Source organism: Lissotriton vulgaris, chromosome 3_1 (assembly GCF_964263255.1).
Source record: "Lissotriton vulgaris chromosome 3_1, aLisVul1.2, whole genome shotgun sequence".
Lineage (NCBI taxonomy): Eukaryota > Metazoa > Chordata > Amphibia > Caudata > Salamandridae > Lissotriton > Lissotriton vulgaris.
In genome coordinates this window covers 870,831,432-870,843,168 of record NC_141689.1, presented here as the reverse complement: position 1 = coordinate 870,843,168, position 11,737 = coordinate 870,831,432, and positions in this window count along the sequence as shown.

The window sequence follows — 11,737 nt, the reverse complement described above, 5'->3', positions numbered from 1 at the left end:
AAACGCCACATAACACGTTCCTGAAAAATCAGGTGGCAACCATGTGTAGGCTCTGTCATGACAAACAAAATATGTGCCTTTAGCTGGCACAAACTATGGAGAAGTCTGAGATGAATAGACATAGGTTTTAGCACACACACTCTTACCTAGGTGAGCTTTCGGATTCCGACCACTACCTTGCAAACAGAAACGGCCTCAGTGGGGTACAATCCAAATAGGGGGAGACCTTTTTCGTCTCTCTTTCTCTGTCAAACTGGTACTATATCCAGTCACGTTCTAACCAACGTAAGCCTGCACCTCATCCTTAGGGATAGCATTATATGCATCAATATCTCGGAGAAGTGTGGCTCACTGGTTAGAGGAGGCAGGCCTGGAAGCAGAGGTCAGCCCGGGACCAGGGTTCAATTCCCGGCTTGGCGGGGTCTTGAGTCCTAAAATGTCCATGGACTCGACAATTCTCGCTCCGGTGCCTACTTGATTCACGGGTTCACACTCTGCAACTCTGGGCAATAGCTTGCTTAATCTCCACAACGGCCCCTCGCGGCGGGATGTCTGGCTTTCACCTTGCGGATACCCTGCTGGGGTTATCTCACAGAATGGGTTCCCTAAGCAAGCGCTTAGAAACCGGTTGGTGATTTGCGCGATATAAATTCCTGTACATTTAATTTATATCATAGCTACTATTCCCCTTATTAAAGCACTATTGCTCGAGTTATCTTTAAGGGAACGTAAGGAGCGTACCTCATTTGCATAGATAAACATGGTCTGAAAGGCCCACACAGACCCATTAAAAGAAAAAGGCAAAACCAAATATGGCATGCCTTTATCTGTCGTATGAGGCATAAGACCACAAACCCAACAATTAGTGGTATTTACTACTAACTGATGCTGATGCAACAAATTTATAAATGAGTTGTTGACAAATTCTGATCTCCTTGTCTGTTCATGTTCAGGCAACGTGTACAACTGGTGAAAAGAAACAGTAGTGAAAGAAAGCATAGGTTGGGAGGTGGGTGCAGATGTCTGTTGTGTAGCATAGACAGTCCAGCCCACGCAAGCTAATGTGATACTTAAAAACATCAAAAAGCACAATATTATAAAACATTTGCTATGTATCAAGGTGCAAAATCTTGTCTTAAGATCTATTCTCTCAACATCTCTTTCAGTTACAACAGACTCCATCCTCTAACGTGCTGCTCGCGGCAATTTTCCTTCTTCACTCAAGTGTGCGTCCAGGCGTCAAGCGTCCTAGACGTCCCTAGAACCGCAGACCTTTCATCAATACGTGGGCCACCCCTTAAGTCTTATACCGAGACCCTGCAGCTGAACAAGGATGGTGGTTCGAAAAATAAAAATAAAAATAGTCTCTTGTCTGAAAGAGTGTAATTCACAAAACAATTCAGATTTTATTTGTCCTTTTTTAGACCTTAAGTTGTAGTGTTCTTTACCAGGCACAGTTTGATCCTGAAAGAGTGTCTATGGGTGCGTAGTATCAAGTCTCAAACACGGCTGCACAGCTGCAAAACTTCATCATCCGCACGTTCTGACTGAGTCCATTCCAGATGTGCATCGCTAAAAGGTACAAATCTCGGAATCCTTTCACTCTCGAAATCAACAACACCTTCCGTACCCACTTATCGTACGGTAAGGGCAGAGGTATCTTCTTGCAATGGGTATCATGTACCCAGTTTTTCTTGCCGAACACCTTAATAGCAGTCCGAGTTAATAACATGACTTGGTATGGACCGGTCCATCTTGGTTCCAAGTTCTTTGACCTCTGGAAATTCCTGGTTAGAATCCAGTCGCCAGATTGAATCGTGTGGCCTGCGTCTACAGAAACTGAAGGCAAAGTGTCATGGACCTGTTGGTGAAGAACACACAATTTAGCCGTCAAATCATGTAAGTAGTTAACTAACATAGGGTACTCGATATCACTGTACTGCTTAGGCCTCGGCACACCCCAGACATTCACCAGGCGTCCAAAAACAATCTTGTATGGGCTAAGTCCCACGAGAGAATGTACTGTTGTTCCCGTGGACAAAAGTGCCAATGGTAAGGCATCGGGCCATGTAAGACCAGAGCTCGCTTGCACCTTGGCCAACTTCAGCTTCAGAGTGCCATTATAGCACTCGACCAGGCCTGCTGACTGGGGGTGATTCGCAGCGTGAAATTTCTGTTTGATACCTAGACCCGCACATACTTTCTTCATAATCTGACCCACAAATTCGCTTCCATTATCACTCCATACCATCCTCGGCAAGCCATATCTGGGAAAGAATTCTTTGAGCAAAACCTTGGCTGTAGACAAGGCAGTATTATCTTTTAGGGGGTAGGCCTCTATCCATCTGGAAAAGGCACAAACAACCACAAGGACATACTTCAAGTTATTGTATCTTTCCATATGAATATAGTCTATTTGCAGCACCTCGAACTGATACGTTGGAGGAGCAAAATGACCCGCTGGAGTTGGGGTTCCCTTTCCAGGATTATGCATCAAGCAAATTCTGCCATACCGGAGCCAACAACTTACATATCCCTTTTGAACTAATGTGAGCCAACCCATGAGCCATAGTAACCACCAGAAGCACATATGCATCCGGCAACAACCATTGCTGGTGCTCTGACAACTCAACCCAACAGCCTGTTGAATCCAACATTCCCGTACTCTCTCTCCACATACTAAATTCTTTCTCAGTAGCTTCTGCCTGAATCATCTTCACACTTTCTGTTGTATCTTCACACATTCCTCCTTCCACAACCCTTCTGGCAGAACCTGCAACATACATCTGACTCGTCACATGTTTCGCCGTTTCTCTCGCTACTTGATCTGCAAACGCATTCCCTCGACCAACATCATCCGTAACCTTCTTATGAGCACTACACTTCACTATCGCGATTTGGGTCGGCAAAGAAAGTGATTCAAGAAGTTCACTCACTAATTGTCCATGCTGAATTTTTCTACCATGGGAAGTAAGAAATTCTCTCTCTTTCCACAAGCGACCAAAACTGTGAGCCACGTCAAATGCGTATTGGCTATCAGTATAAACATTCACTCTCTTTCCTTTTGACAACACACACGCTCTAGTCAATGCTATCAACTCAGCTGCTTGCTCTGAATTCTGTGCAATACGTGCTGTTTCAACAATCATGTGCAAAGTTGTGACAGCATATGCTGCAGTCGTCTCTCCATTCGGAAGCTTAAAGCACGAACCATCTACCCATAGGGTACCACCAGGATTCGAAAGAGGAGTATCTTTCAGATCAACTCTACCCTTCGTTTCCTCCTCTGTCCGGAGAAAACAGTCATGCTTTTCCTGAGCATCTGTCTCTTCAAAAATCGCCAACAATGTTGCTCGATTCAATGTGTTGCACCGCTTGATGTGCACATGGCTAGCCAAAAGCGTCAACTCATAACCTGACAAACGCGCACTGGTAAGATGTTGAGTCTTCGTTCTATTCAATAGGGTATCCAATGCATGTGGGACCATCACAATCAATGTATTATCCAATACCAAACCAGCAGACTGTCGGATAGAAACAGCCGCTGCCGCTGTAGCTCTTAGACAACTAGACAACGCCCTTGCTACCGGATCTAAAGTAGCTGAAAAATACGCACATGGGCGCTGCTTGTCTCCAAATTGTTGCGTTAACACTAACAATGCACAACCTTCTCTCTCGTGTACATAAGGTGTAAAAGGTTTACTGTAGTCGGGGGTATCCAACACCGGAGCAGAACACAATGCATCACACAATTCAGAAAAACTCTTCTGACATTCGTCAGACCAAGGAAGAGGGTGTGGTGTGTCCTTAAGAGTAAGTGCCAACAAAGGTTTCGCTAGCAAAGAAAAATTTGGAATCCACTGTCAACAATACGAGGTGATACCTAAGAAGGCACGCACCTGTCTCTGTGTGCATGGCACAGTCATTTGGGCAATCGCTTGAATACGCTCCGGGGTCACGCCTTCCCTCCTTCGACAAGAGATGACCTAAGTAGGTCACTTCTTGGCGGCAATACTGCAACTTCGAAGGTGACACTTTATGATGACGGTCAGACAGGTGTCACAACAAAGAAAGAGTAACTTCTTTACAAATCTCTTCATCATCAGCAGCAACCAACAGATCATCAACATACTGGATAAGAGTAGCACCAGAAGGCAATGCAAAAGTATCAAGCTGAGTTTTCAAAGCCTGACTATAAATGGAGGGACTCTCACAATAACCTTGAGGAGCGCGCTTAAACCGGAAACTGCGGCCTCCTAAAGAGAAGCCAAAAATATCCCTACTTTCCTCAGCAATCGGAATGCTGAAGAAAGAGTTCTTCAGATCAATAACAGAAAACCAAGCAGCTGAGGCAGGGATCATAGTCAATGAAGCAGTAATGTCCGGGACAACAGGAAACTGTGGCACAACGATCTTATTGACCTCTCGAAGGTCGATCACAAACTGATACACAGGTGGCTGAGAAGAGTCAGTACGCGTATGGACAGACAGAACAGGACTGTTACACACATTACCTCTCGTTTCTTCAACCACACCTTTCTCAACCAAATCATAGATAATCACTAAAAGAGCTCTTTCGCCATCACTGGAAATTTTGTACTGAGGAATGCGAGGTAATTTAGCATTCGACTTAAGGGTAACAATGTAGGGTGGAATCTGCAAGAGACCAACATCATTGATACCTGTAGCCCAAAGTGTATCAGGGAGAGAACGCAGTTTCAGTGGAAGGCGATCCTTAGACAGATATATCGGGGAAATCACCTTCTTACCCACCATAAGATGTACTCCCGAAGGAGAACAATGTAATGTTGCATGCAACCTTTTCAACAAGTCCAAACCCAACAGATTCTTGCCACAGCCAGTCGTTAGAATAAGGGGAGCCTCCAATTCACAGGGACCAATAGAAAGGGTCAAAGGACAAGAAACCGGGTTAAGAACTGGGGCGCCAGAAAATCTTACTTAAACATTGGTCAAGCCAGACAAAGGTGCGCCGGGGAGTTTAGAGTGCATGATAGAACTCTTTGCTGCACCAGTATCCAAAAGAAAAGGTTCTGCCACACCTGATGTAATCACTTCAACATAAGGTCCACTCTGGTCTACTGGAACTGACACTACTCCCTCCCTTTGTCCATGGCTGTCATAACTATCATTAAAACCAGCACTCTCACTTCCAACATAGTAATCATTAGTGTAGTACTGAGCAGACTGGACGGTCGGAACATTCTGTTGGTCAAAATAATTCATAGAACTCTGAGGGGAAAAGGAACGTTCATTCTGGGGAAACGTACCACGTTCCCTACCCCTAGGTACTTGTTGGAAACCACCACGACCTCTCAGACCAGACATACCATTCGCACACTGTAGCTAGATTGGGCAACTATTCTTGAAGTGAACTTCTTCCTTACAATAAGCACACTGATTAGGACCTAGCAGGAGTTGCGAAGCAAAAGACTCAGGCTTCTGCAACAGTTTCTGAAATTGTGGGGTTGCTGAAACTGGGAAGGTTGCTGAAACTGATGCTGATTAGGGCGAGGCGGATAAGCCTGCTGCAGAAGAACTTTCGTTTTTAATTCTCTAGTCTTCTTCTCTACTTTATCCTTCTCATCTTTATCTCTAATCTCATAGTATTGTGCAGAAGCCAATATCTGGGCCGAAGAAGAAACAGCTAATGAACTCTCAGAGTCCTTTAACTTATTAAAAAATTCAGGAAGTAAATTAAAAACAAACTTATCTACAAACAACCTCTGACCACCTTCTGTACTCATGTCCTGACCACTATGATCAATGAATGTTTCCTCAAACCTAGTGAAGAAATCAGACACACTCTCGTCTTTCTTTTGTTTGCATGCCACTAACTTGTCCCAATTCACCCGCAGAGGAGGCATCATAGTTTTCATTAAATTAATAATCCTACCAGGCAGTTCTGCAACTAAGGGTTCAGGTATGACACCTCCTACCTGCCGACCATCTGCAGCAGTAATATTAACCCATGTATCTCCTAACTCTGGCGCGTGATCCTCGTGACGGATCTTCGCCCCCACAAGGGTTGAGGAACTACATTACCCATCAACATATCTATGTCAGCTAAATTCATAACACACGTGTCAACTGTCTGAGACAACTTCTTATAATAACTAGCAGGATTTTTACGGGGGTCAGTCAAGGTCTGCTTAAGAGCCAGGACCTCAGCTCTTTTCCAAGGGACATGCACCCACACTCACTGAAAATTAGCCGGTGCAGCCGCAATACCATGAGCGGCATCAGCCACAACTGCCTCTCTCCATACAGGGGGAACCTCTCTCATAGGATACTGCTTCTATTTTCTCCTAATAGAAGGGTCTGGTTCGAACAATGACTGAGGTGGAAGTCTAGACCTAAAAGTGAGTAGTGTCTCTGCCGCTTCCTCAACATCAGAACCCACTATCGTCCCTTTAGCAAATTCAGACTGAACATTAAGCAATTCCAGTGGAATTGAACCCAACTCATTATTTTCCCACTCCTGATGAAGGAAGGTACACATGACATCAAAAACATACCTTTGATTTGGTGCCTCCCACTGTAGGAAGAGTGGTGGAGTGGTGTGGCTCGCTGGTTAGAGGCGGCAGACCCGGAAGCGGAGAACGGCCCGGGACCAGGGTTCAATTCTCGATGCGGCAGGGTCGTGGACCAGGGTCAGCGGACTCGATCATTCTCGCCTCATGCCTACTCTAACCAGGGATCGCACTCGGCAACTCTGGGCATTAGCTTGCCTCATCTCTACAACGGCCCCCCACATTTGCCGGGGATGCCTGGTTTCACCTTGGAGATACCCAGTAGGGACCATCTCACAGGGATAGCCAGGATGGGTTCCCCAGCGGTCTACAGCTCCACGACGCCTCAGGACAGCAGTGCGCTTTACAAGACACATACATTTACATTTACATTTACATAACCACTTGTGGACTGTACTTGGAGGTATTCGAAACCCATCTATGAGCAAGGAGATCTAACACTGCCTGCTCTTCGGGGCCAGGGAGCTGACTTCGCCTCTGCTTATGCTCAGAAACCGGGGTCATATTCAGTGACCCAGAGAAAGGAGACAAAAGACTAGTGACAGTCTCAGTCATTCGTTGCCAAGCAGAAGGAGAAGAAGTTGACATGAGGACAGGAGACAAAGTGTTTTGAAGTGACAGAGACGTAGGGACAGAAATAAGAGAAGTCGAAGATAAAGGAGTGTAAGGCAAAGGAGTTTGTGGCAAGGCTGGTGGCCCTGGAGGGGGCTGCGCCGGGGGAGGAAGAACCACCTGTGAAGCAACGGGTGGCTGAACGACAACAGGGGGTTGAACGACAACAAGGGGTGCAACAACTGGAGGTAACGGAGGTGCAGTAGCACCCTGCACATAAGGGGTTGGTAATCTCGGTAAATGTGACATCAAAGGATCCTTTTCAGGGTCTTCAGCCACATTTGAAAGGGGAGGTGGCAAAGCCGGTTAGCATTTGTCAATGGCCATGCAATGTTGTCTATCTGACACTTCAATCGCACAATCTTCTTCATCTTCCTTAAACTGGCTAGCAGCTTGCATTACCGATATATTCCTTTCCTTCCTATCTCTCTTAGCTTGCTTAATTTCTAGCTGTTTGGCTTTCTTACGCCAAAGGCGGAAAGAGTCAAACATCGCTGGCCGGACTTTCTTCTTAAATAGCGCAACTTCTAGGTTATCTAAAACATCTGATTCAAAACTACCATGTTGGGGCCATCATAAAACACCATCTTTCCTTGTATAATGGACCCATACTTCATTAAAGGTAATGGGACCTACACCATGCTTTGAATAGAGCTCATAAATTGGAGTTCCAACCGGAGGTATCGGACACGAGTCCTCCAATCAGGAATCCCTATTATAACTACAACAAAACCATTTCCTAAATTTGCTAAAACCAGGCATCTTTTAGCTCACTAGTCTTGCTTCAAACTTCAAGGGGTAATCAAAAATGATACACTCGCAAATATACGAACCCCTCGGCTTCGATTTATTGCAATGGCCGAATCAAAACCAAGAAACAAAACAAAGTCGTGGGAGCGACCCACTTATACTTAACCAAAATGTCTGTCACGCCACCAGAAGACCGTCTAACGTCTCGCCTTACAAATCATCACAAGAGGGTCCAAGACAGGGCGACAGTCAGGGTAGCAGTCCTTCGCAGCAGTCGGAAAGGGGAAGCCTCGCAGAAAAAACCTCCTGTCCACGTCGACATGCAGGGGTCGATGAAGTGGGGGCCGTCCTCCAGAATTTCCTCACAGGGCTCCTCACAATCTTCGGGCTTGGACCAGTACCTCTGAAGTCGCCCCACGTTGGGCGCCAGTTGAAGAACCGGGCTTTAACCCAGCGGCGCCAGGGGCACGCCTAAGATCTTCGAGTTCACCTGTCTTGGTATACAGGACACGGAATACTTCTGGATGGCATCAGAGATCAAGTTTATTAGCTGCAGCTAGTAACAGTGATCCTAGAAATACATCACGGTGTAAATACTCAGGAGACTGCTCATTTTACTAAGGCGAGACGTCTCCTTTTATACCCAATATTCACATTATTAATGTACACCCACTGCACAAAATTCTAGCCAATAAGGTACATTTTCAAACAAAGTGTCTCATAACAAAAACTCAATTTACTGTATCCCAACCCAAAAGTTAATTATTTAGGTATGTCCCAAATTCAATCTCCACAAGCCGGACAAACCTATAATTGAAAGCATAACCCATGTAATGAAGAAACATAAAAAAGAAACGGTAACAGATGCTGAACAAGATAAGGCATGTGCAAGGCAACTAAAAGTTAACGATGTCCTGAACATTGATTGGCAATCTCAGACAAAGATCGATCAGGGAAATTGGCTTTGCGAGGTCAGTTTCAGGTGAAGAGGTCAGTTTCTTAGAGTTCATTTCAGAGTCAAAAAGAAACCTAGTTAATGTATACATGAACTAAGAAGGCCAGGCCACTTTATTCGCCAGGCTACCTTCACAGGCCTACGTGAGGGCAACACAAATGATGGCACAGAACAAAATGGAGTCAGACTCGAGAATTACAGAACCTCAGATGACCGGCCTTCCATATTATGGGGTTCCTTTCAGCATTTTGTCTTTTTGAAAAACAAAAAAATTATGTTCCACACATCCTGAGTGTTTTTTCTCAGTGCTGATGGACTTTTTGCATGTTCTTCTTCTAAGTGATCACTATAGCTTGTGATGGCAGAGCAGCCTTAGGTTCTGCCATCAAACAATAAGCTGTATTCCACCTTCAAATGAAGCAGCGGAAATGTGAGTCAGGTAATCGGGAAACATGGTGATTTTTGGAGGGTATCCCATTACTGCCTGACTATGAACGAGACACTTTGGTGCAGATTTACCACTTTTTCACATGGTGCAGTGCAGCAGCTGCAAATACTGTGTTGCATGAAAAGGCGCCGAAGCTGAAATCAGATGTTGTGCGTCACAGAGCCACCATTGCGCCATAGTGCAAGTGTGTCTCTGAGAGTCTAGCCTAGGTTTTGTACTGGAAGGATGCCCTTCCAGTACAAAATACTATGCATAGACTGACTTAACCCATTTTCCTCTTTGTATGTGTACTGTACTTTGCAGAACGTGTACAAAGTTGGAAAAGGAAGGAGAAATGTAGGAATTTCTCCTTCCTTGACCCTACTTCAAAAGGATGCAGTTTTCTGATGCTAAAAATTGTCTACTTTAGTAAATTGGGTTTAGTGTCAGAAACCTCGTTTGGTTGGATGTAAACGCCCATGCTCCACCAATGGTAGGTCCCCTTGGTGCGGAGTAATACAAGCAGGGATATGCGCTGCTTTGCCTTACTTCAACAAGTTTAGCGCTAGAAAGGAAGTCAGAAAAAAAGATTTAGCGCCCATTTGCGGCACTTTTGTGACACATACACAGTGTAAAATCTTAGTATTTGTCTCTACTTTTGTTTGACACAGCAATCTCCTTTCATGAAAAAACTTTTGCCAGGGCTACGGGCTGGAACAGCTCATGTAAGGTCTGACAGCATGAAAAAATTTTCCTCAAATGGAGCACAATCTACTACTACAAAGCAAAGCCTGGGCTGGATTCCGTCAGAGAGTATTGACCCTCACTTCCATCTCCATCTACATATGTACCCTGTTCATTTGGCATATTAAAAGAGTTACTTGCAGGGCCTTCTGCTAATAGAGACATTCCTACAAAGGAGAATAAAGTGCCAGCAAAATCCAAAATTACATTTGCGCCATATGTGCATTGAAGCGCCTTTCACTTAACTCTCCACATTTCTTTGACTGACATGGAAATCATACTGCATGGTTTGCTTGATGTGATTAGAGTGATGTCAAAGCAGGAAACAGCACATTCAAAGTTGCAGGTAAATATTTTTCATGAATTAAAAAGTGTGTGCCAAACAGATTCAAGTTTACACAGAAAAGAAAGCATTGTGTGCATAGTAGGCTGTCGGGTATAGGGAGGCTAAAGCAATCTCAGAACAAGACTTAGAGGCTCATTAGGATGGCAGACGGAGGCACATCTGCGATGCTGGAAGAAAATGTCCTTTTCTGCACTCCAGCGGTGGTCCACGCGCCCGCCATATTACGATGGGCAAACATAGCCCATTTTCCGCCCGCTGCAAAGTTAGGTGAACCACCAGAAATTTCTGCCTGCAACCGTGGCGGAGGGAGCTAATAGAGACTCACCGCTGTGCGGAATGACATCCCGTCCGCCGTACAAATCACGATGAAGCAAACAGCCCATCACACCGAAGTGGAGAATCCACCCACCCGGAGACGGTGGAAGCATGATAGCAGAGAGTGAAACCCGACTCCCGGTCCCCTCCACCTGGTCCTGACCGCTATGGATCCAGCTCTTCAAGCATTTACGCTGCTGTACCTCATCCACTACCAGCAAATAATACACCGTCGTGGACAACGCCCCAGGTACACAAATACAGAACTCAGCATACAACCACAACACACAACTCCTGTGCTGACATACGGTTCCTGCCAACATCAGACACTCTGGTGGGGACAGGAACATATTCCCCAGTGTACCCACACATGTCCTACCTGTTAGAAACCCACCCCTCCGCATCCGGGTCACCCATCAACCGCAAAATTACTGCAATCTCCTGGGAAAGTCCCTGCAGCGGTGAAGACACTGGAAAACCTGTGCACAATGTATGAGGCAGAGCCTGCACAAGGCATGGGCAGTCTGGCCAGATTCACAGGGCTCCACCTTCACCCTTCCCACACTATGCATCACACACCCATTTGGGCACATGCTGTGTGCTCCTCCTATGCCCACCCTGTACAATTAATCAGCCAGGTATAGCCAGACCTCGCACCTCATATATCAAAGGACAAGGGAGATTGACTGGGAGATTGGGGGTGAAGAAGAACACCCTGCACAGAAGCTCAGGGGCTGTACAACCCTCCTCTTCCTACCTACCTTCCACTCATGTGAAGCAAACTGAGTATAATTACCAAATGAAGACTCATACTGCAATTAAACATCAACTGAACTGTTCACACTGCCTGTCAAGTCACTCAGAAACTCCCCACAGTATCACCCAGCCACATACTCATACCATAGGTTAGCAGCAATGGAGAACAATAAATGGGCCAGCCAAAAGTGAAGTGGACAGTGCTGGAAACCCATGGAGCAAGCCACATATCATGTGTACATCACATGCAAGAGAAGGAACATATCACACCACCCTTAGGC